The following is a 6,000-nucleotide window of genomic DNA, read 5'->3' on the forward strand; positions in this document are numbered from 1 at the left end:
AAATGGATATTCGCTCTTCAAAAAGCCTTAAATCATTCACTTTGATGCTAATTATTTGATTGTGCATGCATGCATGCATTGTGTATGTGTGTGTGTTTAAGAGAGAGAGAGAGAGAGAGAGAGGTACATGTGGTCATGCATGCAAAACAAGGGTAGAGGTCTAAACCAAATAGGGATGAAGTATGCAACTTTATGTGCATGTTAATGTATAATCTATTTATGTCAAAAAGGGGCAACATGATTGGATGGTTGCTCTCTCTCAACTAGGTCAAGCTCACTTACATGGATTGTATTAAGGAAAATGTCACATGTTAGATGTAAATACTAATAAGGAAAGCAAAGAGATTTTAGAATTTTTGAATTGCTAACACATATTAATGACATGAGATTGTCTATCTCTCTTATGTGGACATCAATCATGGAAAAGAGAGAGGAATAAAACTCTACACGTGAAGAATCTCTCGCCCTTATGGAGAGTAGGGTAGTTTGTTATGGAGAATGAGGGGAAGATCCTATGAATTCATAGGATTTTGATACAATATTAGACCTTCATAAGTGGAGATACAACATTCGTGACTAAATGTTCACGGAATCTTCCTTAAGGATGAGCAAACATTTGATGAGTGATCAGTATAAATAAATAAAAAGGTGAGAGGGACTAAAGGTAAGAGGAACTAACTGCCATGGCTATTACTTCCATCCTATGAGATGTTACCCATATAGATGTGGATCCCATGATAGAAAGTAGTACATCACGTGAAGAGCCTAAAGTTGTAGATGAATGATATAGTAGAACATGCTTCCAAATCCAACTATTCCAAAGTATTGTGGCAACGATTTGGATCATGGAAATTCCAAATCAAGTGTTGATTTTCTGAAGGAAAATGTTGGTTGTCTTATCTCCTACACACCTTGTCTTGTAATATGTAGAAATTATTGCGATGTATTAAGACTTGGTTATGTTGAATCAAAGGCCATTTTGTAGATAAATTCATACTACTTATAATGTGTCTTTTTGTAGATATTTCATACTACTTATAATGTGCCAAAATAATTTCAAATCTTTAAAATAGTTTTTGTGTTTTTAAGGTTAGATGATACTAATCATAACCAAACTCAACTAACCTAGGTGGCATACTAACTGAGCCACTAACTAGAGTACATAAAGATAGCTATCATCTAGCTATTATTCATGGGCAGTGTACCAACTGCATCTGCAGCTAACAAGTCAGTGACATAAATGCACAACGGTCACCCTAGCATATCACGTGGAGCTCGATATCTCAACACTCCCCCTCGAGCTCAATCCCAATTCCTGCACACCAAGCAGGTCTCTAAACTTGCGCAGCTTCTCTATGCCCAATGCCTTCATGAATATGTCAGCTACCTGATCCTCTGTGCTGACATAACCTAGATCAATAAAACCTACTAGAACCTTCTCCCACACATAGTGATAATGCACCTCAATGTGCTTTGTTCTAGCATGATAGACTGGGTTATTTGCCAAGTGTATACTGCTCATGTTGTCACAATAAATGATAACTGGCCCATCTATAGACTGAGTCATATAATAAAGTAGCTTATACAACCAAGCTGCCTCACATGCAGCCATTGCTGCACCCCTGGTACTTAGCCTCTGTACTCGACAAGGCAACTGTAGGCTGTTTCTTGCTGCTCCAAGTGACTGCAGCACTCCCAAAAGAAAACACATATCCACTGGTAGATCGTCTATCAGAAATACTACCAACCCATTCAGCATCAGTGTATCCATGCAATTGTATCTGAACCCCAGCATAAAATAGTCCATACTGTAATGTGCACTTTACATACCTTAGTATGCATCTAGCCACATCCAAATACAGTTTCCTTGGAGCCTGCATAAACTGACTTACTAACCCAACATCATAGCTCAAATCTGGTCTGGTAATAGTCATATAAATCAAACTTCCTACTACGCATCTATACATAGTAGGGTCTTCGAGAAGCTCACCTACATCTGCGCTCAACTTCACATTCTGCTGCAAAGGAACTGAAATAGGATTACAGCCTATCATCCCATATTTGGACAGCATGTCCAATCCAAACTACCTCTGTAAGAGCCATATCCCACTTGTGGATCTAATCACCTCAATGCCCAAGAAATAACGCAGCTCTCCCAAATCCTTCATCTCAAACTTCTGCTTCAATAGCATTTTCAAGTTTTTATGAATCTGTTAATTCCGGCTTTGGAGGGGGACCAAGCTATGAGGTAGAAGATAACAATAGGATAAATGCAATGGTTAAGAACAATTCTTCTTCCTGCCAAACTAGCCTAAAATCCTCTCCATTTCTCCATCTTGTTTTGGAATCTGTTCATGAACCAGTCCCACCTTTGCTTGAGGGAAATATCAAAGCCCATGGGGATACCCCAGTAGCCTAAAGGCTGAGCCATGCTTGATTGGCATCCCATCCCTTCCAACACTTGTAAACGAACTACTATCTACAATGCGCATCTTTGCATACAAACCAAAAGCGACCCTACAACGTCTGTACACAATAGCTCCAATCGAGGCATCGTCTATGACAACAACACACTTGAGCAACCATTTCTTTGCAATGCAATAGCAACCAACCTCAATAGTGCAAGCTGCTCTTTCATAGACTGAACGAAAACACACAGCTTCACAGAGTCCATCGGACTGTAGCAATGGTCCATAGGCACTTCATATGCACAGATAGTTTCCCACACGCCATAACACACCGCTCCAACAATGAAATCTCACCACCTGCAGTGCCTCTAGCAATCAAACTCTTAACCAAAGCTACATGCAACATGAACTCCTGCTCCTCCAACATATACGCAGCAGCTCTTGGCTCCTCCATCGACATAATAAGGCAAAGAGGCTCCGCAATGACCTACAATCCCTACGACTCAACTTCCACTTTGGCAAAGTTTCAATCAACTGATGCCATACACAGCAAGCTGCACATGCCAGAGCACCACTCCATTAACACAGTAATGTCCAGCTCAACGATGACCAGCTCCAAGGCGTGTCCAAACGCCTTCAATAACTTCAACACCATGAACGTCATTCACAAGCATAGCAATGAGCAAATAGTGACTCGGCAAGCCAAACTCCTGTGGATTCTCTTAGTTCTTCCTGAAGCTCCCACCGGGCTGGTCCTCTATGACCTTGTTGGCCACACTCACCAAGCTCTCCTTGGCTCTAATACCAGTTGTGGGAGAGGAGAGCACACACAAAGGGATAGGAGGAGACACCAAAAGTGGTAGAGAAAAAGCTACTCCAGCTTATTCCTCTATCATATATATATATGAGTATACATGGGCACTGTATAAGTGGGTGGGCACACTGCCCTTTACCCCAACACAAAACCTAGACATTGACTCTCAGATTGAAACAGGCTGGTCAAAAGATTTTGAGGAGGATATAAACAGAGGATGAGATCGCCTCTTCAAAAATCAGTGAGGAAGACTTAGGAGGTGATCAAGTTATGGGGGTTGAAAAGGATACTACTGACCAAGGTAAGGCTTTTACTCAGGTACAAAGCAAGCGAAAAATCTCTCAAGGAAAAAATGCCTCCCCTCAGATAAACAGCTGCAATCCCAGGGCTAGAAAGGGAACTAAGAAGAATGTTAAGTAAACCAATAGCCATCCTCTCACTCAATGTCAGAGGGCTTACTGACCCTTGCAAAGGAGAATAGTTAGCTTATTGGCTGAGAATCAATGCTCTTTCTCCTACTTTCCTTACTCTGTAGGAAGTTAAAGTTTTTGGACCTTTTTTGGAGAAGAGACTGACTGTTATTGACAAGAGAAGGAAATGGTACTTCACTAACCATGCGAAGGGCAAGGGTGGGGTAGAAATTGTACTATCTAACTATGCTTAGGTATTTTGGATGTGGAAGTGGATACACAGAATAGATGGATTTTGGAGCTAAAGGCATGATACATGGGCAGACATTCATAGTGGTGTAACTTTATGCTTCTAATAGTCCACAGGAAAGAATGGTTAGCTTGGAATCACTCCTGTTGGCAAGAAATAAATGTTTTATTGCTAGTGACTTTAACATGGTGGAAAGCTCCAAAGATAGATGGATGGGTAAAGGAATAGTCATTAGAGGCAGAGAACTAACTTTTTGGGAGGACTTGAAAGAAGAGCTAAGTCTAGTGGACATGGGGGTGAAGGGTCAAACAGTCAAGTGGGGGACAACAAAAGAGAGGCTAGACTAGATAGGATATATGCTCGGGGGGGTCACTCATCATATGTAACCCTATCATGTGAGTTCCACAGAAGGATATTTTTTATTTCTAAAATTTACAGAAATAAATATACATAAGGGGCTATTTAAATTAGATTTGGAAAAAATTTATAGATTTGTATAGAAAAGGGGTACATTTTATTAATGAAAATTTTACGGATAAGGGATTTTAGAAAGAGGCCTTGAACGCACGTGATATAGAGGGTTTATACATAGTGACCCCCCCGAGGATATATGTCTCACAAGATCTAGTTAGCCAAATCAGCTCTTGTCAGACTTAGGTCTTTTCCTCTTTCTTTCTTTCAAACCACAAGCCAATCCTGCTCAAGTTTGACTTTGGCCTGGGCCAAAAAACCACATCATGGTTTAAGGCTGATTCCAAAATTTTTGACTTGAGTGTGCAAGAAGGTGTTAAAGTTATTTGGCTCAAGGCTTTCACTAATTCTCCTTCTGCCAGTGAATCTTGGTATATTGCAATTAACCAGACCCAAAAGTTCCTCAGAAAAGCTAGAAAGGATAGAGCTAAAATTAGGGCCAAGAGGATGGACAGCATTTAGAGAATGATTACTACCTTGGAGACCCTAGCTAGACAGGGGGACCCTCAGGCATAGACTGACATGGTGCTCAAAAGAAATGAGTTTAGGATTCAAGAGCAGATTCTTCTAAATGACTCTAAAGTATACTTTAGAGATTGGTGGGCTGGCAAAGCTGACAGACCAACCAAGGAGTACTTCAAAAGTATTAGAAGGAAAAGGTCTGAAGAGGTACCCCTTCTTAGAAAAGCTAACAACTCTTTGGCCCTTTCTAATGAGGAGAACATTGACCTCATTCAGCTTCATTTTCCGAGTTTACTGTCCTCCACCATTCAAGGCGAGAGAACTTTGCAAGGAAGCTAGAAAAAACACTGTTCTCAGCTTTGATAACAAGTACCTGGAGAAATCTCTGACTATAGAGGAGCTTTATGAAGCTGTCAAGGTGATGGCTGATGGTAAAACACTAGGAGAGGATGGACTACCAATTGAATTCTACAAAAAATTATGGTCCATTATTGGCCCATACCTCCTTCTCTTATGGCAGGAAAGTGTTGAAAGTGGGTGCCTGCCTACTCATATCAATGGTGGTGTTATAAAACTTATTCCTAAGGAGATAAGACTGCACTAAGGAAGTGGATACCTCTTACTATGCTCAACTGTAGCTATAAAATCTTTGCTAAAGCTCTGGCTCTAAGGATTAAAAACAAAATGGCCAAGTGGATCCTACCCGAGTAGAAAGGCTTCATAAAGGGCAAACATTTACTTGAAGCTATCATCAACATTTGGGAGGGATGTGAGTATGCCAGAGAAACAAAACAGGACATATGCTTCTTGAAGGTTTTGACTTTGACAAGGCATATGATAGACTTGAATGGGAGTTCATCATCCAAGCTCTGGCTGATATGGGTCTTGGCCCCCTTTACATTTCTTTTATCAAACTCCTCCTCACAAATGCTACAATAAAGATTTGTGTTAATGGGATCATGAGCCAACCATTCAAGCTTAAAAGATGTATAAGGTAGGGGTGCCCTATTGCCCCTTTACTCTTTGCAATTGCTGCAGACTCCTTGGGATGGCTTCTCCATCAACAAAGCCAAGAAAATAAGTTGAAAGGTATTGAGCTACCCTAGGCAAGCACCTTATCTGTCAGTAGTTTGCTAATGATATAAACTTAACCCTCAAGAATGAGTCACAATATATCAAGGTGGC

Source organism: Dipteris shenzhenensis, chromosome 23, assembly GCF_047967505.1.
Source record: "Dipteris shenzhenensis isolate YYH24624 ecotype China chromosome 23, Dip_SZ_1.0, whole genome shotgun sequence".
In the NCBI taxonomy this organism is placed as follows: Eukaryota; Viridiplantae; Streptophyta; class Polypodiopsida; order Gleicheniales; family Dipteridaceae; genus Dipteris; species Dipteris shenzhenensis.